This window comes from Pan troglodytes, chromosome 12, assembly GCF_028858775.2.
Source record: "Pan troglodytes isolate AG18354 chromosome 12, NHGRI_mPanTro3-v2.0_pri, whole genome shotgun sequence".
NCBI classification, from domain to species: Eukaryota; Metazoa; Chordata; class Mammalia; order Primates; family Hominidae; genus Pan; species Pan troglodytes.
This window is the reverse complement of record NC_072410.2, coordinates 85,173,776-85,200,164: the sequence shown is the minus strand read 5'-3', so window position 1 is coordinate 85,200,164 and position 26,389 is coordinate 85,173,776. Positions and strand designations below refer to the sequence as shown.

The window sequence follows — 26,389 nt, the reverse complement described above, 5'->3', positions numbered from 1 at the left end:
TCCATCTTTTTATGCATATATACTGTTTGACTCCTCCAAACCTCAAGTTGAAATTTGGTCCCTGGTGTTGGAGGTGGTGCTTAATGGGAGGTCTTTGGGTCTTGGGGACAGATCCCTCATAAATAGATTAGTGCCCTTCCTGGGAGAGAGTGAGAGAGTTCTCACTCTGTTAGTTCCTACAAGAGCTGGTTGTTAAAAAGAGCCTGGCTCCTCCCCCCATGCTCTCTTGCTTCCTCCCTCACCATGTCGTCTCTGCAAAATTACAATGATTCCCCTTCATCTTCCACCATGAGTAGAAGCAGCCTGAGGCCTTTACTAGAAGCAGATGCTCTTGCCATTCTTCTTGTATAGTTTGTAGAACCCTGAGCTAAATAAACCTCTGTTCTTTAAAAATTACCCAGTGTCTTTATATAAAGGTATATATATATATAGGTATTCCTTTATAGCAACACAAAACATTCTAACATATAACACACACACAGGCTAATTAGAAACACTTTTATTAAGACGGAGACTTATTACAGAAGACACTTTAATGCAAAAAGTATAATTTTACTTAAATTTAATAGAAGAAACTGAGAGAATTGTTGAGCTCTAAATAAATATTTCCTTAGAATAGACAAGATTGGCCAGATGCAGTGGCTCACGCCTGTAATCCCAGCACTTTGGGAGGCCGAAGCAGGTGGATCAGGAGGTCAGGAGGTCGAGACCAATCTGGCCAACATGGTAAAACCCCATCTCTACTAAAAATACAAAAAAATTAGCTGGGGGTGGTGGCACGAGCCTGTAGTCCCAGCTATTTGGGAGGCTGACGCAGGAGAATCGCTTGAACCTGGGAGGCAGAGGTTACCGTGAGCCTAGATCATGTCACTGCACTCCAGCCTGGGTGACAGAGCAAGACTCGGTCTCAAAGGAAAAAAAAAAAAAAAAAAAAAGAAAAGAAAAGATCTATTATTTCTTGAAAGTTTTCTTTCAGATTAAAAAAGAAATTTAAAAAACAATAATAATTCTTCAGCTACACATTTCAATCTTAGCATTCTCAAACTTTCTCCCACTGCTTCCCAAATTTTGTAAATATTTTCATATTATCTAAAAATGTAACTTTTATGTTGTTTTCTGTAACCAAAATTATCTTAGTTTGATTAGTTCAGTATTTAGCTCAATACATAAATGGATTGAATGCCTATCAGCTTTTTAAAACTTGGATGATTTTATTAATGTTCTCTCTATTTTGATTCATATTTTAATATTTTTCCCCAAGAGACGTTTATGAATGTTGTATTTCCTAAATTCTTTAATGTTTGAGAAAGTCTGCCTATTGTTCTCCTCTAGTCAAATGGCATTCTGGCTGGGTACGACGTCCTTGGATCACACCTTCTTTGCTTCAGAACATTGTGAGCATTCCTCGCTTGTCTTTGGCATTTACTGTCTTTATAAGGAAGCCTGATTTTTTCCCCAGTGTACATGATTTTCTTTTCTGGCTTATCACTTGAAGAATTATTTCTTTATCTTTGAATTTTAATAATGTTAACTTAGCTATGCTCAGAGTAGAGTGTTCTGTATCAAACTTTTCTGGAAACTACAGGAAAAAACAGCTGCATATGCAGGTGTTATTTTTTGTTTATTTATTTTTTGATTTTGCTCTGTCATCAGGCTGGAGTGCAGTGGCGCGATCTTGGTCCACTTAAACCTCTGCCTCCTGGGTTCAAGCAATTCTCCAGCTGCAGCCTCTTGAGTAGCTGGGACTACAGGCACACGCCACCACGCCCAGCTAATTTTTGTATTTTTAGTAGAGATGGGGTTTCATCATGTTGGCCAGGATGGTCTCTATCTCTTGACCTCATGATCTGCCTGCCTTGGCCTCCCAAAGTGCTGGGATTACAGGTGTGAGCCACCGCGCCTGGCCTTAAGTGTTATTTTTAACTCTTTGCTTCAGGAAAGGTCTCTTGCACCATGTGTTTGCCTTTATTTCTGTTTATTTGTTGGGTTTGTTACCTTGAAGACACCAATTATCCTTGTTTTAGATCACATTTTTCTCTCTACCGTATCTGTTACGTCATTCCTAAATGCTTTGATCTCTTTTTAAATGTTATTCACCATGATTAGTTCAAGTCTTCCTGCTGTGTCGGTAATTGTATTTACAGCAATAGCAACTGTGTTTCATATTGTTTCTAAAATATTAATTACTTTTATATGAGGTTGTTTGGGACCCCAATTGCTTCCTCAGGTGTGCAATCACTTTTTACATCTTGGTAGGTTGTTGTTATCATCAGGCCTTTGAGTCTTTGTTTTTTTTTGTTTTGTTTTGTTTGCCTTTGATATTTTAATTCTTTTTTAAAAAATACTTTAAGTTCTAGGGTATGTTTGATACATAGGTATCCAACGTGCAGGTTTGATACATAGGTATACATGTGCCATGTTGGTTTGCTGCACCCATCAACTTGTTATTTACATTAGGTATTTCTCCTAATGCTATCCCTCCCCCAGCCCCCTACCCCCAACAGGTCCCAGTGTGCGATGTTCCCCACCCTGTGTCCAAGTGTTCTCATTGTTCAGTTCCCACCTAAGAGTGAGAACATGTGGTGTTTGGTTTTCTGTCTTTGTGATAGTTTGCTGAGAATGATGGTTTCCAGCTTTATCTATGTCCCTGCAAAAGACATGAACTCATCCTTTTTTATGGTTGCATAGTATTTTGTGGTGTATATGTGCCATATTTTCTTAATCCAGTCTATCATTGCTGGATATTTGGATTGGTTCCAAGTCTTTGCTATTGTGAAATAGTGCCACAATAAACATACATGTGCATGTGTCTTTATAGTAGTATGATTTACAATCCTCTGGGTATATACCCAGTCATGGGATTGCTAGGCCAAATGATATTTCTAGTTCTAGATATTGAGGAATCGCCACACTATCTTCCAGAATGGTTGAACTAATTTATACTCCCACCAACAGTGTAAAAGCATTCCTATTTCTCCATATCCTCTCCAGCATCTGTTGTTTGCTGATTTTTTAATGATCGCCATTCTAACTGGCGTGAGATGGTATCTCATTGTGGTTTTGATTTGCATTTCTCTGATGACCACTGATGATGAGCATTTTTTCATGTGTCTGTTGGCTGCATAGATGTCTTCTTTTGAGAAACGTTTGTTCATATCCTTTGCCCACTTTTTGTTAGGGTTGTTTTTTTCTTGTAAATTTGTTTGAGTTCACTGTAGATTCTGGATATTAGCCCTTTGTCAGATGGGTAGATTGTAAAAATTTTCTCCCATTCTGTAGGTTGCCTGTTCACTCTGATGGTAGTTTCTTTTGCTATGCAGAAGCTTTTTAGTCTAATTAGATCCCATTTGTCAATTTTGGCTTTTGTTGCCATTGCTTTTGGTGTTTTAGTCATGAAGTCCTCGCCCATGCCTGTGTCCTAAATGTATCTCCTAGGTTTTCTTCTAGGGTGGTTTTAGGTCTAACATCTAAGTCTTTAATCCATGTTGAATTAATTCTAGTATAAGGTGTAAGGAAGGGATCCAGTTTCAGCTTTCTACATATGGCTAGCCAGTTTTCCCAGCACCATTTGTTAAATAGGGAACCCTTTACCCATTTCTTGTTTTTGTCAAAGATCATCTGTAGATGTGTGGTGTTATTTCTGAGGGCTCTGTTCTGTTCCATTGGTCTACATATCTGTTTTGGTAGCACAACCATGCTGTTTTGGTTACTGTAGCCTTGTAGTATAGTTTGAAGTCAGGTAGCATGATGCCTCCAGCTTTGTTCTATTGGCTTGGGATTGTCTTGGCAATGCAGGCTCTTTTTTGGTTTTACATGAACTTTAAAGTAGTTTTTTCCAATTCTGTGAAGAAAGTCATTGGTAGCTTGATGGGGATGACATTGAATCTATAAATTACCTTGGGCAGTATGGCCATTTTCACTATATTGATTCTTCATATCCATGAGCATGGAATGTTCTTTCATTTGTTTGTGTCCTCTTTTATTTCATTGAGCGGTGGTTTGTAGTTCTTGAAGAGGTCCTTCACACCCCTTATAAGTTGGATTCCTAGGTATTTTATTCTCTTTGTAGCACTTGTGAATGAGAGTTCCCTCATGATTTGGCTCTCTGCTTGTCTGTTATTGGTGTATAGGAATGCTTGTGATTTTTGCACATTGATTTTGTATCCTGAGACTTTGCTGAAGTTGCTTATCAGCTTAAGGAGATTTTGGGCTGAGATGATGGGGTTTTTAAAATATCCAATCATGTCATCTGCAAACAGGGACAATTTGACTTCCTCTTTTCCTAATTGAATACCCTTTATTTCTTTCTCTTGCCTGATTGCCGTGGCCAGAACTTCCAACACTATGTTGAATAGGAGTGGTGAGAGAGGGCATCCTTGTCTTGTGCCAGTTTTCAGAGGGAATGCTTCCAGTTTTTGCCCATTCAGTATAATATTGGCTGGGGGTTTGTCATAAATAGCTCTTATTATTTTGAGAAATGTTCCATCAATACCTAGTTTATTGAGAGTTTTTAGCATGAAGATCTGTTGAATTTTGTTGAAGGCCTTTTCTGCATCTATTGAGATAATCATATGGTTTTTGTCATTGGTTCTGTTTATGTGATGGATTATGTTTATTGATTTGCGTATGTTGAACCAGCCTTGCATCCCAGGGATGAAGCCGACTTCATCGTGGTGGATAAGCTTTTTGATCTGCTGCTGAATTTGGTTTGCCAGTATTTTATGGAGGATTTTTGCATTGATGTTCATCAGGGATATTGGTCTAAAATTCTCTTTTTTTGTTGTGTCTCTGCCAGGCTTTGGTATCAGGATGATGCTGGCCTCATAAAATCAGTTAGGGAGGATTCTCTCTTTTTCTGTTGATTGGAATAGTTTCAGAAGGAATGGTACCAACTCTTCTTTGTACCTCTGGTAGAATTCAGTTCTGAATCCATCTGGTCCTGGACTTTTTTTGATTGGTAGGCTATAATTATTGCCTCAATTTCAGAGCCTGTTATTGGTCTATTCAGAGATTCAACTTCTTCCTGGTTTAGTCTTGGGAGGGTGTATGTGTCCAGGAATTTATCCATTTCTTCTAAATTTTCTAGTTTATTTGCATAGAGGTGATTATAGTATTCTCTGATGGTAGTTTGTATTTCTGTGGGATTGGTGGTGATATCCCTTTTATCATTTTTTATTACATCTATTTGATTCTTCTGTCTTTTATTCTTTATTATTCTTCCTAGCAGTCTATTAATTTTGTTGATCTTTTCAAAAAACCAGCTCCTGGATTCATTGAATTTTTGAAGGGTTTTTTTGTGTCTCTATCTGTTTCAGTTCTGCTCTGATCTTAGTTATTTCTTGCCTTCTGGTAGCTTTTGAATTTGTTTGCTTTTGCTTCTCTAGTTCTTTTAATTGTGATGTTAGGGTGTGGATTTTAGATCGTTCCTGCTTTCTCTTGTGGGCATTTAGTGTATAAATTTCCCTCTACACATTGCTTTAAATATGTCCCAGATTCTGGTATGTTGTGTTTTTGTTCTCATTGGTTTCAGAGAACATCTTTATTTCTGCCTTCATTTCGTTATTTACCCAGTAGTCATTCAGGAGCAGGTTGTTCAGTTTCCATGTAGTTGTGCAGTTTTGAGTGAGTTTCTTAATCTTGAGTTCTAATTTGATTGCAGTGTGGTCTGAGAGACAGTTTGTTGTGATTTCTGTTCTTTTACATTTGCTGAGGAGTGTTTTACTTCCAATTATGTGGTCAATTTTAGAATAAGTGTGATGTGGTGCTGAGAAGAATGTATATTCTGTTGATTTGGGGTGGAGAGTTCTGTAGATATCTATTAAGTCTGCTTGGTGCAGAGCTGAGTTCAGTTCCTGGATATCCTTTTTAACCTTCGGCCTCATTGATCTGTCTAATATTGACAGTGGGGTGTTGAAGTCTCCCATTATTATTGTGTGGGAGTCTAAGTCTCTTTGTAGGTCTCTAAGGACTTGCTTTATGAATCTGGGTGCTCCTGTATTGGGTGCATATATATTTAGGATAGTTAGTTCTTCTTGTGGAATTGATCCATTTACCATTATGTAATGGCCTTCTTTGTCTCTTTTGATCTTTGTTGGTTTAAAGTCTGTTTTATCAGAGACTAGGATTGCAACCCCTGCTTTTTTTTTTTTTGCTTTCCATTTGCTTGGTAGATCTTCCTCCATCCCTTTATTTTGAGCCTATATGCATCTCTGCACATGAGATGGGTCTCCTGAATACAGCATACTGATGTGTCTTGACTCTTTATCCAATTTGCCAGTCTGTGTCTTTAACTGGAGCATTTATCCCATTTACATTTAAGGTTAATATTGTTATATGTGAATTTGATCCTGTCATTATGATGTTTGCTGGTTATTTTGCCCATTAATTGATGCAGTTTCTTTATAGCATTGATGGTCTTTACAATTTGGCATGTTTTTGCAGTGGCTGGTACTGGCTGTTCCTTTCCATGTTTAGTGCTTCCTTCAGGAGCTCTTGTAAGGCAAGCCTGGTGGTGACAAAATCTCTCAGCATTTGCTTGTCTGTAAAGGATTTTATTTCTCCTTCACTTATGAAGCTTAGTTTGGCTGGATATGAAATTCTGGGTTGAAAAGTCTTTTCTTTAAGAAGGTTGAATATTGGCCTCCACTCTATTTTGGCTTGTAGGGTTTCTGCTGAGAGGTCTGCTGTTAGTCTGATGGGCTTCCCTTTGTGGGTAACCCGACCTTTCTCTCTGTCTGCCCTTAACATTTTTTCCTTCATTTCAACTTTGGTGAATCTGACAATTATGTGTCTTGGGGTTGCTCTTCTCGAGGAGTATCTTTGTGGCGTTCTCTGTATTTCCTGAATTTGAATGTTGGCTTGCCTTTCTAGGTTGGGGAAGTTCTCCTGTTTAATATCCCGCAGAGAGTTTTCCAACTTGGTTCCATTCTCCCCATCACTTTCAGGTACACCAGTCAAACGTAGATTTGGTCTTTTCACATAGTCCCATATTTCTTGGAGGCTTTGTTCATTTCTTTTTACTCTTTTTTCTCTAACCTTGTCTTCTCACTTCATTTCATTAATTTGATCTTCAGTCACAGATACCCTTTCTTCCACTTGATCGAATCGGCTTTTGAAGCTTGTGCATGCATCACAAAGTTCTCGTGCCATGGTTTTCAGCTCCATCAGGTCATTTAAGGTCTTCTCTACACTGTTTATTCTAGTTAGCAATTCGTATAACCTTTTTTCAGGTTTTTAGCTTCCTTGCAATGGATTCGAACCTGCTCCTTTAGCTCGGAGAAGTTTGTTATTACCGACCTTCTGAGGCCTACTTAGGTGAACTCGTCAAAGTCATTCTCCATCCAGCTTTGTTCCATTGCTGGCAAGGAGCTGCAATCCTTTGCAGGAGAAGAGGTGCTCTAGGTTTTAGAATTTTCAGCTTTTCTGCTCTGGTTTCTCTCCATCTTTGTGGTTTTATCTACATTTGGTCTTTGATGTTGGGGACCTACAGATCAGGATTTGGTGTGGATGTCCTTTTTGTTGATGTTGATGCTATACCTTTCTGTTTGTTAGTTTTCCTTCTAACAGTCAGGTCCCTCAGCTGCAGGTCTGTTGGAATTTGCTAGAGGTCCACTCCAGACCCTGTTTGCCTGGGTATCACCAGTGGAGGCTGCAGAACAGCAAATATTGCAGAACAGAAAATATTGCTGGCCTGATCCTTCCTCTGGAAGCTTCATCCCAGAGGGGCACCCGCCTATATGAGGTATCTCTTGGCCCCTACTGGGAAGTGTCTCCCAGTTAGGCTACACGGGAGTCAGGGACCCACTTGAGGAGGCAGTTTGTCCATTCTCAGAGCTCAAACACCATCCTGGGAGAACCACTGCAGTCTTCAGAGCTGTCAGACAGGGGCATTTAAGTCTGTAGAAGTTGTCTGCTGCCTTTTGTTCAGCTATGCCCTGACCACAGAGGTGGAGTCTATAGAGGTATTAGGCCTTGCTGAGATGCGGTGGGCTCCACCCAGTTCAAGCTTCCTGGCTGCTTTGTTTACCTACTCAAGCCTCAGCAATGGCAGACGTCCCTTCCCCAGCCAGGCTGCCACCTCGCAGTTCAATCTCAGACTGCTGTGCTAGCAGTGGGGAAGGCTCCGTGGGCGTGGAACCTGCCGAGCCAGGCACAGTAGAGAATCACCTTGTCTGCCGGTTGCTAAGACCTTTGGAAAAGTGCAGTATTTGGGTGAGAGTGTCCCATTTTTCCAGGTACAGTCTGTCACGTCTTCCCTTGGCTAGGAAAGGGAAATCCCCTGACCCCTTACACTTTCCGGGAGGCAATGCCCCACTCTGCTTCAGCTCACCCTCCGTGGGCTGCACCCACCTTCCAACCAGTCTCAATGAGATGAACCAGGTACCTCAGTTGGAAATGCAGAAATCACCCGTCTTCTGCGTCAATCACGCTGAGAGCTGCAGACCAGAGCTGTTCCTATTTGGCCATCTTGGAACCGGTCTGAGTCTGTTTTAGCCAGATCAAGTACTTGGTAAGTTATTCTATAGTGTGAAGCAGTTTTCCTTTGGGTACTTGGTGTTTTATTATTATTTAGTTCTTTGTCCTTCCTTTTCTCTCTTTCTTCCTTATCACATAAAATGTATATAATTGCCTGCCACATCAATACTTCTTTTTTTAAAGTTTGGGTGGTTCTGTCTAGGCATTCTATTTGCTCTGATGTACAGAGGGTTATTTGTTGATTTTTTAAAACATTATATATGACAATTTTGTTTGCTCCTCAGAGCTATAGGTTGGTGCCTGAGTATCCTTGTGTTCTACTCATTCTTTTACACACCAAGAGAATAGTAACAGAAGGAGAAAGCTCAGCTGTGTTAGGTTATTTCCAGTCTTTGTTAAAGAATTGAGCCCTGCTCATTTTCTGGAACTTTGTTGATGGTCGTGTGTCAAGACCTACTTGAGGGATATTTTCCTTTCTTGTGGAATTGTAGCCTTGGCTCCTTAGACCATACAGCTGTGGAGCTTTCTTTTCTGTAGTGTCAGTCCCTATTTCATTCTCTTTTCCCCACCAGTATCTTCTCCCCCAGTTCCTCATTTGGAAGGAAAAAGATAATGACTCAGTTAATTTCTTTTGAGGTTTCAGTTCATCAATTCAGAAGTACAACTTCTGGGGGTTTGGGCACAAGTAAAAGCAAGGCTGTGCACCCTCTCTGTTTCATTTCACAGTCTTCAGTATCTTTCCTTATTTTCCAGTTTTTGGAGTTTATGCATTAAGCATCCCCCCTTTTCTTGTTTTGTGGCTGCTAGTGACTTCTCCTCTAGCTTTTAGGTTTTATAATTTTTAAAAATTCCCCTCTCTTCCATGTTGTTAGATACTGGAAAGGGAAATACTGTGACTCAGTTTTAATCTGCAATCTTAAAGTGAAGGCAGGATCTGCCAAAAATTATATTCAAGAAATACAACAGATAATTTATTTGTAAATTCCATATCATAACCAGTTAAAAGGGAGGGAGTTGGAAGGAGAAATATGATGAGAATTTGAGAGACTATAATAAAAAAATCAAGAGAATAAAAGAATAACAGAGAAGAGAGTGAAATAATTTAAAAAGAGGAAAATTCAGTTGGTTCTGATGATGCTTTGGTTGGTAGTATCATCTTTTTAGACTGAGGGCATTGGTGTTGGTAATGCATTATCACTGTGCTTTGAAAATCTGGTAGGCTTTTCAACTTTTGAAAAATGATCCTTCCTGTTCTGGGAAATAATTTGGTTGTTTTTATTCTAAAACTTTAAAGTTTATGTTTGAAATAAAGTCTTATTTTTCTATGTAACCTTGAAATCTTTACAGATGTTTGAAGCAATGACTTGGATTTTAAAATTTATTTTGTAATCTGAGATTCGTTGACCGATGTGCCAACTATTGTGAAAGTTCCTGCTCTCCTGTATCACAGACTGTAGCATTAGAGAGTACTAAGAAAGCAGTGAACAGCTAAACATTGGGAGGGAAGAAATGGTTAGGGTGGTAATGGAATCAGAATCAGGGAGAGAAGTGGGAGCAGATACTGGGTGCAGGCAAAAGGTGGGGTTGGGGACCCAAATGGCTTGAAAACATCTACTAAGGGATTTTATGGAAACTGCACAAAGAAGAAAGTCAAGTGTCTAGGTAAAAGTCAGCAGCCAGTAGAGCCACAGAGAACGAGAAAAATGTGGACTGAAAATCCGTGCCTATTAAGAAGGAGTGAAACCTGAGATGGCTTGTTTTCTGTCAACTTTATACTATCTTAACTATGGGAAGTATCAGCTGTGAGATAGGAAACTTTCAATAATAAGATATGATACTTCTGGTTGTGTGGATAGAGACAGAGAAACAGAGAGGGAAAGAGAGAGAAAGAGAATGCACATCTTATTCCTTTGATGTCACCAAACTGTCTGACATATTTCCCTTCTCTGACATGGTAGGTGTGTCTCAAGATGACATTCATTTTGAATCAGCATTTATGAATATTTGATTTTTAAAATTTTCTTTTTGAATTTAGTGTTTGAGATTGAATTTAAAGCTATATTGAGGTAAAACTTCCAAACAACCAATAAACTTTACTCATTTAAAAAATGCAATTTGATGAGTTTTGGCAAATGTGTATTCCTGTGAAACCAACACAATCAAGATACCATATGTTGCCATCAAGACATGGAACATTTCTACCTGCTTTGTAACTTATTTCTTTTTCTACATCCTTCTCAATGTATTTTTTAACTACTCCTAATATTGTGGTAACAAGATATGCCTGGGATTTGAAAAAAATGGACAAACATGTTTGGCAATTTAAACATATTAATCACAGTTGTTTTCACGTTTGTGCCTGATAATTTTAATATCTGAATTAGTTTTGTCTTTTTCCCTCTGGTTTTTCAGACACTAGTCTGATATTATGGTTTGTTTTGTAAATTTTGATTGAGTCCAGACATTATATGTGAGAAAATTAAAGTGACAAGTTGAAAGTGGAGGCTCACAATAAGGTTTCCTTCCTCCAGTGAGGGTTTAGAACAGAAAGTGATCAGCTTAATCCAGTTTGGCACCATTCTGATTTGAAGCAAGGTTTTGGTATTACTAAGGGCCAGTCTATTTCCAGTTTCACCTTTATTCCTAAGGTGAAGCCCTTCAGAGGTCTTTTCTGAAAGCTGGGCTTATTGATTTATCCAGGATCTTCCATCCTGGTGAGCTCTGAAGTTCTATTATTTGTCTCCCATTCTTTTGAAATTCTGAAAGTGCTATTTATCTTCTCAATGTCTCTACCAATGCTTATGAAATGACAAATGCCTTGGGTGAAAAGTATCACTGATTGTCTGGTTCACCTCAATATTCTTCTCTTCTTTTTAAAATCTTGGCCCTTCAAGTCCTGGCTGCCTTGGTAGCTCTCTGATTACTTCAAATACATACACACACACACACACACACACACACACACACACACACACGAACTGTTTTCTTTTTTTGTATTTTCTTAATATGTGCTTCATTATTTCATTATCAATCCAGTTATGCAAACTAGGAATCTGGGTGTCATCTTTCATTCCTCCTTCATTGTCTGTATACAAGTAATCACCAAATTCTATTTTACCATCTAAATATTTCTCTAATCTCTCCCCTCCCCTATATCTCTACTACTAGGTTACTATTTCAATTTGGAACTCAAAATTTACTTTCTTTGAGAAACAATGTTCTAAACAATTGGTAAATTCTCAGGCATGTCTACAAAAGTCATTACCTATTTGAAATGCTGTCACCGCATGAGCCATAAACTCTCCCAACTCCAAGTTCTGAGGGCTCTTGATCTCTGAGTCTCATATCTTTTCTAAGTCTAGAACTCTAAGATCCAGCCCAAATGTAAATACCATGAGCCAGTTGGATGAATGAATAAAGGGAAAGAAAGGGATAAGAACTTAATGTGAACACCGGTAATATGAAGGAAAATCTGGCTGAGGAAGCGCAAAATAACGCATGAGTACTCCAGCTTTCAGAAAGGGTTCTTGGCTAGGGTTGTCAGATAAAATACATGTAACATTTGGGACATACTTATAATAAAAATTATTCATTATTTATATGAAATGCAAATTTAACTGGGCATTCTTAATTCTGTTTGCTAGATCTGTCAATCCTATACTAAGCTGAAAAAGCAGGATTAAGACACTAAAGTGTGTAGAGAGTATATAGATAAGAACATAGATATAGATAGATAGTTGGCAAGTGAAGAATTTTTTTAATGCAGGAGCTTTATAGACTAACATGGTGCACAGATATGACCAAAACTGAGTCTTCAGTTGCCACATTGTAATTTTGAATGTATGGGGGCATCTTGGCATTTTTAAGAAATAATGCTGCAGGTGACATCAGCAAGATGGTAGAATGGGCATAGTCAATGGATGAGTAGTCAACCTTCATCCCTCCCACAGAAACACTAATTTTGCCAATCACCCACAGGCGAGAGAACCTTTGTGGGAGCGCAGAAGTCCAGCAGAGAGATCCTAGCACTTTATTTGGACCAAAAAATAAATAATAAATAGATAAATGAATAAATAAATAAATAAATCCAAGACTAGATGCATTAAAGAAGGTAAGAACAGTTTTACTTTACCTGTGTCACCCCTCCCCCAGTGTGGCACAGATCAGTGCCAAGAGAGACCGCTTCAGCCCAATTTCTTCCACAGGGGAAAATGAGAACAGTGAGTGCCTAATTTCCTCAGCTGTAGGATGCTGTAGAAGAGACCCACTTCTGCCTCACCCAGTTGAGAACCCTTAGGGAATCAGTATGGCTGAATAATCTGGGGGTAGCTAGGAGCAGGGAAAAGGGGCAGAACTCACAGCAACCTGAGTACGAAATTCAGCAAAGAGCCACAGTTTCTATTAACTACCTCCCAAATTCCATCAAGAGGGCCAGCCACAAACTACATAGGATGCATAATCTGCAGATCCCCTGACTAGCCCATGTGTGCTTCCAACCTTCTGCATGCCCTTCCCCCATGTAGCTGGCACTCTGAACGCACCCCCATGGATAGCATGTACAAGCTTCTGCAGATTGTGCATGAAAACATGAAGATAACTAACTTGATTCAGGATTGGAAGGAGGTGACTAATCTTGAATTTTTCAAGGCACTTCCTAGGGAAGATAAACAGGAGGCTTACACTGCACCTGGCCTGACTTTTGCAAGATCAAGAGAAGGAATATGCTGTAATTTGAATGAAAATTTAAAATTTATGTTGAAGCTGAATCCTCAATGCAATAGTACTAAGAAGTCTAACCTTTGGGAGGTGATTAAGTCATGATGACTCTTCTCACTTGAATGGGATGAGCACTCATAAAAGAGGTCAAGGTTTATGGGAGTTCTCTTTTGCCCTTCCATCCCTTCTGCCAGGTTAGACTTCTCCTATGGAGAATGCAGCAAGAAAATACCATCTTGAAGCAGACAGCAGCTCTCATCAGGCATCAGTCCTTCTGGAGCCTTGATCTTGGACCTCCCAGCTCCAAAATAATAAGTAATAAATTGTTATTGCTTATAAATTACACAGTCTCAGGTATTTTGTTATAGCACCACAGAATAAGACAACATATTAATATAATCTTGACACTTGTCTACCCCACTCAAGAGGGACCAAGGGAAGTGGAGCATATGCATCTATAGAAAAGTTCTGAGAGACCACCAGAATCCCTATTTAAGCTGACTAATGAAAGTCTTTCTCTTTTGAAAATAGTCAGTAAAGACTGGAAGAGGTAACTACTTTTTCAAATGCGAAGATAGTAGTGAAAGACTTCAAAGAATGCAAAAAATCAAGGACACATGACTTCACTAAAGGAACACAATAATATATCAGTAACCATCCCAAAGAAATGGAGATCTATAAATTGCCTGATGAAGGATTCAAAATAATTGTTCTAAGGAACCCCAGCAAACTACAAGAGAAAACAGACAACTCAGTGAACTCAGAAAAAATAAATGAACAAAATTAGAAGTTCAATAAAGTGATAGAAATTATAAAAAAGATACAAGCAGAAATTCTGGAACTGAATAATATAATTAAATGAAAAATTCAATAGAGAGCTTCAGCCGCAGACTTAAGCAGAAGAAAAAATCTGTGAGCACAGACAGATTAGATAAAATTATCCAGTTAAAGGAGAAAAAATAACAATCAAGAGTGAAGCTGATTAGATTTATCGGACTTCATCAAATAAATGAATTAATATATACATTATGAAAGAGAGATAGAAAAAAGGGGACAAAAGCTTACTTAAAGAAAAAATGGCTGAAAACTTCCCAAATCTTGAGAGGGATATGAACATCTTGGTTCATGAAGCTCAAAAATCCACAGACAGGAAAACCCAAAGAAGATTATAATGAGACACATCACATTATAACAAAATTATCAGAAGTCAAAGCCAGAATTTTGAAAGCAGCAAGAGAGAAGCAGATTGCAACATTCAAGGGAAACTCCACAAGGCTATGAGTAGATATCTCAGCAGAAACCCTGCAGGCCAGGAGAGAGTAGGATGAAATATTCAAAATGCTAAAGGTGGAAAAAAAAAAAACCCTGCCAATCAAGAATACTATACCTGGCAAAGCTGTCCTTCAGAACTGAAGGAGAGATAGACTTTCCCAAGCAAACAAAAGCTGGGCTTCCTCAGCTTTGCTACTACACTTGCCTCACAAGAAATGCGAAAAGGAGTTAAGTTTAAAGAAAAGGATGCTAATTAGTAACACAAAAACATAAAAGTGTTCATATGTTTACTCACTGGTTAAAGTAAGTTTATAGTCAAATTTAGAATGCTGTAAGATTGCAATGGTGGCATATAAATCACTTTTCTAGTATAAAAGAAGACAAAGTATTAAAAATTCAGTTGACCTATTGTCCGAAGAAATTGCTCTATAAAGAGGAAGTGCCTCCTTGTATTCAAACAAAATAAAACAAAAGCTTAGACAACTGTTCAGAAATATAGTCTGATAGAACAGAAAGTCTTAGACAGGGAGGCCTGGTTCTGTCTTTTTCCCCTGCTAGATACTGTTTTCCTATATTGGATGAGTTCTTTAACATTCCTTGTCTGTTTTCCCATGCATAAAAGAAAGGAAAAGATTCGGAAGATGGGTGCATTCTGGGGTCTTGTTAAAATGCAGGCTCTGACTCAGATGGTCTAGGGTGGGTCCCAGATTCTACATTGCCAATAAACTCCCAGGTGATGCTGGTCCATACTTACGTTAATACTACTACATATTAATCCCATTCCTAAAGGAGATTGATCATACACAAATCATGGCATCAATAATCCTGGCTGATAAAAAATTCTGGACAAAGAAAAGTTGTATTCATTCAATAAAGGCAATATTACAAAATGCAGTTGACCTTTGGAGAATGCAGAGGTTAAGGGCACTAACTCTTCCCCCATGTTGTCAAAAATTTGCATATAATTTTTGACTCCCCCAAAACTTAACTACTAATAGCCTACTGTTGACTGAAAGCTTTACTGATAAACAATTGATTAACACATATTTTATATTTTATGTGTATTATATACTGCATTCTTACAATAAAGTAAGCTAGAAAAAAGAAAATGTTAATAAGAAAATCATAAGAAAGAGAAACTATATTTACTATTCATTAAGTAAAAGTGTGTCAGCATAAATGTCTTTTCATCCTTGTTGTCTTCATGTTGAGTAGCCTGAGGAGGAGGAGGAAGAAGAGAGGTTGGTCTTGGTGTCTTAGAGGTGGGAGAGGAGAAAGAGGTGGAAGAGGCAGGCACACTTGGTGTTACTTTTATTGAAAAAAATCCTCATTTAAGTAGACCTATGCAGTTCAAAGTTGTGTTGTTCAAGGGGCAATTTTAACTATACAGCTATAATAGGTTAACAGATATACAATATAAAAAGATGGAAATTTTGATATCACTAACATAAAATAGGTGGGGTGGAGAAGTAAAAGTGTAGAGCTTTTGAATGCATTTGGAGTTTAAATTATCAGCTTAAAATAGACTTAAAACTATAAGATGTTTTATGTGAGCTTCATGGTGACCGCCTCCCCCCCCCCCACACACACACAGGCTCTAATATATACACAAAAGACAGAGAAAAAGGAATTAAAGCACACCTCTACAAAATATAATCAAAACAAAAAGGAAGAAAGCAAGAGAAGAAATAATTGAAGGAAAACAAAGAAATAATTAACTAAATGGCATTAGTAAGTCTTGTCTATCAATAATTATTTTAAGTGTAAACAAATTAAATTCTCCAATCAAAAGACATAGAGTGGCTACATAGATTTTTTTTTAAAAAAATCCAAGAATATGCTACCTACAAGCAACTCACTTTAGCTTTAAGAACACACATAGGCTGAAAATGAAGGAATGAAAAAGGTATTTCATGCAAAAGACAGCAGAGATGACTGTACTTATATTAGTCAAAGTAGACTTAAATCATAACTGTCGCAAGAGACAAAGGTTATTATTTAATATATAGTGATCAAAGGGTCAAGTTATAAAGAGGCTATAACAATTGTAAATATATATGTACCCAACATCAGAGCATGTTCTAAGTATATAAAGCAAACATTAACAGAACTGAAAGGTGATGTAGACAGCAATGTAATAATAGCAATTTCAATACTCCGTTTTCAACAACTTCCAAGCCTTATCAATACTGAATCATTAAGAAATAGAAATAGAAATAGAAAATCTGAACAGGCCAATAATGAGCAAGGATACTGAATCAGTAATTTAAAAAAAGTCTCCCAACAAAGGAAAGCACAGGACCAGATGGTTTCACAGATGAATTCTACCAAACATTTAAAGAAGACTTAAAACTAACCCTTCTCAAACTCTTCACAAAATGGAAGAGGAGGAAACACTTCCAAATTCATTTTATAAGGCCAGCATTACTCTGATACCAAAGCCAGAAAAGAATGCTACAAGAGAAGAAAATTACAGGCCAATGTCCCTGACGAACATAGATTCAAAAAATCTCAACAAAATATGAGCAAACCAATTCAGCATCATATTAAAAAAGCATACATACCATGATCAAGTGAGATTTATTCCTGGAATGCAAGGTTGGCCCAACATACAAAAATCAATCAATGTAATATAACACATTAACAGAATGAAGAATAAAAAACATATGATCATCTCAATAAAGGCAGAAAAAGCATTTGACAAAATTCAACATCCTTTCATGATAAAAACCCAACAAATTAGGTATAGAAGTAATGTACTTCAGCATAATAAAGGCCACATATGACAAGCCCACAGCTAAAATAATATGGATTAAAATCAATATGGATTAAAGACTTAAATATAAGACCTGAAACCATGAAACTACTAGAAGAAAATATAGGACCAAAGCTTCTTGACATTGGTCTGGGCAATAATTTTTTTTATATGACCCCAAATGCACAGGCAACAAAAGCAAAAATAGACAAGTGGGATTGCATCAAACTAAAAAGCTTCTGCGCAGCAAAGGAAACAATCAACAGAGTGAAGAGACAATCAATCTATGCAATGGTAGAAAACATTTGCAAACCACATATCTGGTAAAGCCTTAATATTCAAAATGTATAAGAAACACAAACAGTACTAAAAAAAAAACACCTAGATAACTTGGTTTTAAAAATGGGCAAAAGACCTTTATAGACATTTCTCATTCAAAGAGAAGCCAAGAGATGGAAACAACCTATGTGTATGTCAATGGATAAATTGATAAAGTATGGTGTGTGTATATAAATATATATATCCCATACTTTACATGGTGTGTGTGTGTATATATACACACATACATATATATATATATATACACACACACATATAAAATGGAATATTATTCAACCTTTAAAAAGAAGGAAATCCTGCCATTTGCTAAAACATGGATCAATCTGTAGGATATTATGCTAAGTGAAATAAGCCAGACACAGAAGGACAAATGCTGTATGATCTCACTTATATGGGGAATTTTTAAAAGTTGAACTAAGAAAAGCAGAGAGTAGAATGGTGGTTCCCAGGGTGTAAGGACAATGGCTGCATTGCAGTCAAGTATAGGCCGAGGTACACATCTGGCACAGCATGACACAGTGGGATTGGAGTGCAGACATGCAACTCCATGCGTTATATAATCATAGCTATGTAGCCATAACATGGGAAGGTTCATCACCTGGCTCTGAGCCACTGTTGTCTGCGAGGTGCATAAATGCAGCACCAACAGTGTCAGCGAGCTGCTGAATAAAGCCATGTCTCACCTACCTGTGGTCTCTCTAGTGTTCTTTCAGCTACCTGCCACCCCAGCGACTCCCCTCGGACCTCATCTTGGACTGGAACCTAATACAGGGGCTTTGGGGGTGGTGGTAGGGAGATGCTAGTCAAAGGGTACAGAGTTTCAGTTTTGCAGGATGAATAAGTTCTGGAGATGCGATGTGTAGCATGGTGACTATAGTTAATGGTGCATTGTATCCTTGAAATTTTCTAAGAGAACAGATCTTAAGTGTTCTCACTAAAAAAATGAAAAGGTAACTACATGAGGTGATAGACAAATTAGTTTGATTGTGGTAATTATTTCACAATATATACATATATCAAAACATCATGATGAACACATTAACTATATATAATTTTTTTTGCCAATTATACCTCAATAAAGCTGAAGGGAAAAAAGGATAAGCTGCCATCTAGTAAATTTTCTCCCAAGCAATCGGTTGCAGGTTTGTGCTAGGAAAATACGTCACTGTGAGTTCAAAAATCATGCAAGTGAATTGAACTCTGCTAGCATAATCTGATGAGTAAAATCCATTTTATTGCATTAAGAAACATTTGCGAAGGCGAATGAATGAATAACTTGGAGTAGGTTTTCCCTAGCAAAAGAAACGATCACCTGAATTGTTCTCTTAGTGTTGTCCATGTCTGTTTTTGTAACAGAGAGCTGGTCAAACAGCTGAGTGATGTCTGAAAGTGTTATCTCTCACCTCAGCTTTATGGACAGCAGAATTAATACAGGAACTCAGAGGGGAAGTGATCAGACCTTACAGTGAGAGCAAAGCAATGTCTTGAAAGATGCTTCTGCCACTGTCAAGGGCTGTAGAATCTTTTAAAGGGTCCAGCCTTAATTTATGAGTGAGTGCAAATCAGATATTATTTTTAAGTGTCCTGTCAAGAAAACTTGCCAGGAATTCCTTCATAAAATAGCGAATCCTCTTGTAAAGCAAACCACTCCAAATTTGGGAGAAGGCAATGCCAGAGAATTTCAACAGTCTGCCAAAATCAAGTTATTATCTGAATAACTTGGCCCTTTAGTGAGAAGACTAACTTGTTTTTAAAAAAATCTGTAGCCCTAATTAGAAACATTTACTAGAAGTCAGCTGGTCTCATAGCAGCAGCTAATTTCTGGCCTGGGCTAACTTTGTCATCACGCTTTAGGGAGGATAACTGAAGATCCCTGAGGATCCTGGAAATTGATCATCAGCAAACTGGTGGCTTCTAAAAGTGAAAAGAGTTGAGAGCAGTGATCTTCAAATGGTTGCTGTACATTACAATCACTTGTAAAATCTTTTAAAACATGATGTACAGGGACTTTTAAGGGTCATACCAATTAAAACAGAATATCTGAGGCTAGGACCCCAGGCAGCAGATCTGAAAATCCCCCAGGTGATTCCAGTGTGCAGCCAAGATTGAGAACCACTGGCTTTAATCAGAGCAGGGATTCTCATCCTAGCTACACGTTAGCATCACCTGGAGAAAATTCAAAGAACTACTGATGATCAGGATTCACTGAGAACAATGCAGGTAGAGTGTGCAAAGGCTCAGGAGGTGTTCAACTGATGGCTTAGTGAGCATAGGCAGTAGTTCTCAAAATGTGGTTCCAGAACCAGCAGCATCAGCATCAGCTGGGACCTTGTTGGCAATGCAAATTCTCAGACCCCGACCCTACACCTACTGAACCAGAATCTCCAGGGATGGGGCCCCAGTTTCGGCATTTTAACAAGGCTTTCAGGGGATTCTGATACAGGCTGAAGCTACATAACCACTAGGATAGTGAATAAGAACATGTCCCTGGAACTAGACTGCCTGGGTTCAAATCTTGCCTCTGTTACTTGCAGAGTAACATGGGCTACTAAGCTTTTCTGGGCCTCAATGTCTCCTTCTGCCAAATGGGGATAATAATGGTTGTCTCCACAGAAGGTTGTTAAAAGGGGCAAAAGAGTGACGTGAACAGGGCCTGGTATATGGGAAACACTACATAGTGCTTGTTAAATAAACATGTTGATGTGCTCTTGTTCTAAAGAGATGTGCGTCTTGGATGATATTCAGTAGGTGTTATTTTGTACTGCAGTGGACGCTTGAAGAAGCATCTTGTGATCTCCTGGCTGGTACCCTGAAGTCCTGTTATGCCAATGGACCAGCAACCCTCGCAGGTAGGAATTACTGCTAGAAAGACTATCCTCTCTGCAGGCAAATTTCTGGAAGGATACTATTTTATGGGGAAAAATGTGAACAACTGTAGGTAATTTCACAGTCTGTAGGGCTTGTCTCCTATTTGTAATTTCTTACATGTTTACTCATGGTGGAAATGTGGAGGTGGCTAAGTCAGGTCATAGGAAAAAGCAGGCCAGCTGTGTTTCAGTGGCTTTCAGAGAAGGTGGCAGGAAATAGTCTCTTCTCAGCAGCAGCTGAATCCCAGTGTTAGTAGACGGAGCCTTGTTTCTTGAAAGTACATTCCCAGGGATTCCCTTGAAGAATGTGAGAGATCAGCTGGAATGAAACTGGATGTTTTAGGGTCCTGAGGGAAATGTAAATCCAGCAGCTTATTCTCAAGATGTGGCTCCAGAACCAGCAGCATTGATTCTTCTAAAGAGTTGAGAGTGCATTTTAGCTGTGATATCTTTGTACTCTTAAGAAATCCTCCTCAACAAGACAAAACTTGACCAAGAGCATTCAGTTGTCTTCCAGAAGGCTCCCTTGAGGACTGGGACTCTTCCTGGATGCACCCAATTAATCTATTGAAACAAGGACTCGTGATGGCAGCCCCTCACCTGACAAACTGGATTTTCCCCAGAGATCATTTGTAATGTTTTTCCTGAATCTTACTTGTGTTTCCCTATTAGCAATGTTATGTATTTCTATATCGCAAATCCTAAGTGCCGCCTGTAGAACCTAACCTCCATTTATAGCATGGAACACGCAGCCCATCACGTATCCTTGCCCTGGCCTTCAGCCTCTGAATATTTTAATAAAAATCACTCTTTCCTCCTTAAGGACCATGTTCTTTAAAAGCTTAACACATAGTTCTTAATAATTGGTTGCTTTACTTGATGTTTCTCTGTTTATCTTGGCTGCCCAGAAGCTCAGACTTAAATGTAAGAGTCTACTTACAGTAACAACCTTGTTGCGGATACAATTAATTCTCCCTATCTTGTATGTGGTTTCCGTTGTCTTTATTTATTATCTTTATTTAAACCTTTAAAAGAGTATAGGATATCAATTTATGAAAAGAAAAATATTTTTTTAGTTCAACTGAAATCCCTGTTTTGTACCACACTATATTTAATGCCCCATATAGTTCTAAAACTCTGCATGATTTAAAGCAGGGGTTCTTATTCTGGCGTGTGTGTGTGTGTGTGTGTGTGTGTGTCTGTATGTACATACCTCAAGGGAGTCTATAATTTATATATATAATTTATATGTATATATACACACATATGCACACACACAGACACACACACATATATACTTTATATGTAACATATATTAAATATTATATATGTATATACATACTACACATATATATACACATAGTGTTTGTGTGTGTGTGTGTGTGTGCACTTTTGGAGAGAGAGCATCTCTAACTTTCATTAGTTTATCCAAAGAATTTATGACCCTTCTCTTGCCCCACCCCCAGACCCAAAGTTAAAAATTACTGGTTTAAAGGGACCTGGAAGTAAATATCCAAGAATAGGAATGCACACAGCTCCGCCTTCAATTCTTCCTCCCCAGTCAGTAAACATCATTGTCATTTATTTTTGGCCTCTTTTAGGAATGTTCTTCTGACCAAGCAAGTAGATGAATTGCTATATATGGAGCCAGTTCAAAGCAAGGCACAACTCGCTGGTTTTACATACCAAAGAAGTCCTACAGTTCAATTATGACCTGGGGGAGGTCAGAGCTCGGCAGGTGAATCTTGCTTCTGAATGAAGCTGAGGCAGAGGGAGCCGACTTGCTTCACCCTTTCCCTCACTGGTTTCCCCCAGGGAGGCCTGGGTAACAGGCAGGGTGCAGCTCCTAGGCACAAAGATGCCTACTGATTGTGCTGTGCCAGGCTGTGGATGGGAGTTGATGGGGCAGCAGGATGCTGGGCTAGAGGCAGCAGTGGGCACCCATGACACTCAGGAAGCTGGATGTCAAGCCACGAAAATGAAATCTACCAGAGTATCAATGAGTCACAGCTGCAGCATGTTCTGAGTCCATGCACAGTGCTGTTGCCAGGAGACCCAAGACAGTGTTTTCCAAAGATGCTTAAAGCAAGTCTCCTGAGCTGGCTAAGGATGCACCATAGGGTAAGGGGCACAGAGCACATGCGCCATCACTTTCCTCCTCCTCTCCAACCAGAGAAGTACAGCGATGATCTGCTTAATAGTAAGACGTGGCAGCAACAAGTACACACTAAGTCACTATTCCTCTTGTTTCCCTGTAAGAGGAACTTGGCAGTTTTTACATTTCTGTCCCCTCATTCCCTCCTCTCCAGAGGAGGAGTGGCTTCCCTGATTGGGGAACTTAGGAGCGATGCTTGAGAATGTGGGCTTAGTCTCCTCCTCTGCCCTCGAGCTTTGGGAACAGCCTGCCTCAGAGGCCATGTATTCTGGTCTGTTTGATTCCTTTGTACTGTAGTTTTCCCTGAGAGGACTCCTTCATAGGAGACTTCTAGCTGTCCAGCACTGCTGTGGATACGCTTAATTTGGGGATGTAATGCTGGCATGCTCATTTGGTCCTCACATCTAAGTCACAGCCTCCAGTAGCTTTACCAGTAATAATACTGACGTTTTGATCTCCACTTCTTTCTATTGGTTCTGAACATAGGCCAGTAAGGCAGGAATGCTTTGTATTGGTCTTTTAAAATTCCAACAATTTCTTCTGAAGAAAGGGCTCTCCTAGTTTGAAAAATCTTAAGACAATCTGATCTCAGGCCCTGTGGGTGGTTAACAATATTTAGGGTCATAAGAGCTGGTTAACATCAGCAGGCAAGAGATCTTGGAGAAATAAAGGGACAGAAGTGGAGCAGACAAGGAAAGGGTCACCCTACCCCAGCAGTCACAGAAGTCACCAAACTTCACCAACATGATCTTCCAGCTTGAGCTGCCTCTCCATGTCCTCTCTCCCCGGCCAGATCTGATTCAGAGAGGTGCTAACCAGAGAGTGCCTGGGCCAATGAACATCTAACTGATATATTGAACAAATAGAGTTTAATCTGGTATGATCATGAAGTCATGTTTTTCTCATCACTGCTCCAGCGAATGCCATCTTGGCTCCTTTCTGCTGACTCTTGCCTTTGAATGAAATCTCACAAAGACATCCTCGTTTTGGTTATTCTTAGACAATAATGGAAAAGTCCTCTAGTTACATCTAGCCACAAAAAATATATATCTTATTTGAAATTAAAATGTCCAGGCCCATATAATAGTCACATTTAGAGTAGAAACCCTGTTATCCTCCATGCAGGCTGGCTTTCTCCTAGAAACTTGTATGAAGTCAGGGAGGGGAGGCATACCTACTTTCTGTATTTCTACGGAGCATGTTTACCATTCTCCTTTACTTATTAGGTTGTCTTGGATGACCCAGGGCTGAGGCAGGGGAACAAGAAGAGATAGGGAAAGTTCTTGCTTGATGGTCTGGTGCTGGTCTCCTCTGGCTATGGGTCCTTAAGAGGTTCTTTTGCTGGGTCCCACTAACTACAGCTTCTAGCCTTTTCGGCTGAGGTCACTATACTATTTCCAGAAGGTACCCCTGAGTGGGGTCACCTTTTAAATGCCCCAAGTTGACAGTCCTACTATGAGTTACACATCTTGGAGTCACAAGCCAGTGGCCTGGCATTTAAATCAGAGGAGGCTTCAGCTAACATCCTCTTGCGACTAGTAGCAAAGGGTTGGTGGCCTGGGTGTGGCTGGCTGCTAGAGTGTGGAGCTGGCAGAGGTTTTGCTGGTGAGATGCTGCCGGGGTTTTGGAGGAGGAAGTGGGTGGAAATGTGGGCCTTGCCCTCTCTCAGCCTGTGACAGCCTCTCTCTTTCCTGCTCCCGTTCCTTGCTGTTGGTTGCCCACTTTTCCCTTGCATCTCTCAGGCCTTGCCTTCTTCTTTGCAGTCACAACATCCACGTCATCTTTTCCTTTTTTTATAGGATTTTTGGCTTTATAGAGAGGCTTGGTGGTACCAGCCTCTCTGTTATTTTTGTTCTAATCCAGCCACATCTTCCCCTTTCACTTGCTAGACTGAGAGTATTCTGGGTGACTTTGAATTGAGCAGAGGTTGCCTTGGCAATCTGTGTACCCAGGGATATTGATTGGGACTTCAGGAAGTTCATGTGAGCTGACATGCAGACATAAGAAAGGGTCTACTGGGCAGAAGGAGCCAGGGCAGGACAGAAGCTACCAAGAGGAAGGGAGAAGGGAGGAGCTGCCTTAGAGAAACACAGGATCTGCCTGCCAGGAGTTCACAGGGTTCAGCAAATGGCCCAATTGTGATAGACAAGAATTACACAGAGGGAGTAAGTTCTAAAGCATTTAAACATTCCAAGCAAAATAATAAGGGCTGTGAATATCGACTCAATAATCCTTCCTATTCTAGGATTTTGGAAAAACCCATTTTACGAATTCCCTACAAAAAGTTTTCAAATCACTCAGAGAATAGTGTATTTGCCTGAAAAACATCCAGACATTCCTTATCACCAGGCTTATGCCGCCAGCAGTGGTAACACTGTGCTTTCCCCTAAAGATGTGCAAGATTATGAGCCATGGAACAGATGTTTGCGGTTTATGACTACCTCTGCTTAAGCCTGATTTCTTAAACAAGTAGTATCTTTCAGGTGCCTTCTAACATGCACTGACTGCATTTGCTGGAGGCCTCTGTCTTAATACAGTCTCTTAATTCCCCTTCCTTTTGACTATGTGGTTCCAGGAATGCTTGGATTTTAGTAAAATCCTGTCCTTTGATTAGGGCTGAAACTGTGCCTACTGCCCTAATGGTACATGGCAAATTAAATATCCCCCAACTTGGGTTTTGATGTGTTTGCTCTGATGAACTTTTCTCATTATGGGTTGATATGGTTAGGCTTTGTGTCCTCACCCAAATCTCATCTTGAATTGTAATCCCCATAAGCCCCATGTGTCAAGGGAGAGACCAGGTGAAGGTAACTGTATCATGGGGGTGGTTTTCCCCATGCGGTTCTCGTGATGGTGAGTGAGTTCTTACGAGATCTGATGGTTTTATAAGGGACTCTTCCTCCTTTGCTAGGCACTTCTCCTTCTTGCCACCTTGTGAAGAAGGCGTCTTGCTTTCTCTTCGCTTTCTACCATGATTGTAAGTTTCCTGAAGGCTCCCCAGCCATGCTGAACGGTGAGTCAATTAAACCTCTTTCCTTTATAAAATTTCCCAGTCTCGGGCAGTTCTTTATAGCAGTGTGAGAACGGAATAATACGTGCATCGAAGGGCAATTCACGTCCTTTCTCTCCTGGGTGGGATTTCTGGAGCTAAACTCAGGTTTGCAGGAGTTAGCATTACTTCTTCACCATGGAAAAGAAAAACAAGGACAGGTGGTTGTATAAAGGCCCCAGTGATTAAATCGAAAGCACCTGTGAAAACTCAAAGTCAATATTTTCTTTAAAGGAAGGGAGTGTACACAATCATGGTTTAAGTTAGCTACCATAGCAGAAATGACCTGAATATCAATGATTGGCTTCAGCTGCTCAGCAAGTCCTTCGGGTCGAAAAGTTGGGCAGTGGCCTCTGCCAACTTGTTTTTAATGAGATATTCTAATATTTTGAACAACATTGCTATGCTTCTATTTCTACCTTAATGAAAACAATGATATCACTTATACTTCTTAAGCACTAGCCATGCATCCAGCACAGAACTAAATATTTATATGGATTATCTTGATTAAACTCCTCACAATAACCCTATGAAGTAGCTGCTATTTTCACGAATAGATGATAAAACAGAGGCTTAGAGACAATCTGCCCACAGTCATATAGTTTGTAATTGAGTCAACCCATGGCTGTTGTGACTCCAAAGTCCATGCTCTTACTTAGTATTGCCTGCCTGTCTTCATCAGTTGGGTAGAAGGTAACTTCTAAGTTTGTGTGTGTGTTGGTGGCAGGGGTTGGTGTTTTTTTTTTTTCCCCTTCCCAGGT

At 39.4% G+C, this 26,389-nt stretch overlaps 1 long non-coding RNA gene across 2 annotated transcripts in view; it reads left to right on the top strand.

Annotated features, from left to right (window-relative positions):
- The window catches only part of LOC134807821 (uncharacterized), a 169,127-nt gene that overhangs the window by 98,452 nt on the left and 44,286 nt on the right, over positions 1-26,389 (top strand). The window contains exons 3-4 of one of the 2 annotated variants that reach the window (XR_010149149.1): positions 20,325-20,406; positions 25,491-25,633. This is a non-coding gene — a long non-coding RNA (uncharacterized LOC134807821). Of the gene's footprint in view, positions 1-20,324; positions 20,407-25,490; positions 25,634-26,389 lie in introns of those variants that run through there. The other variant, XR_010149148.1, reaches the window with a different exon arrangement.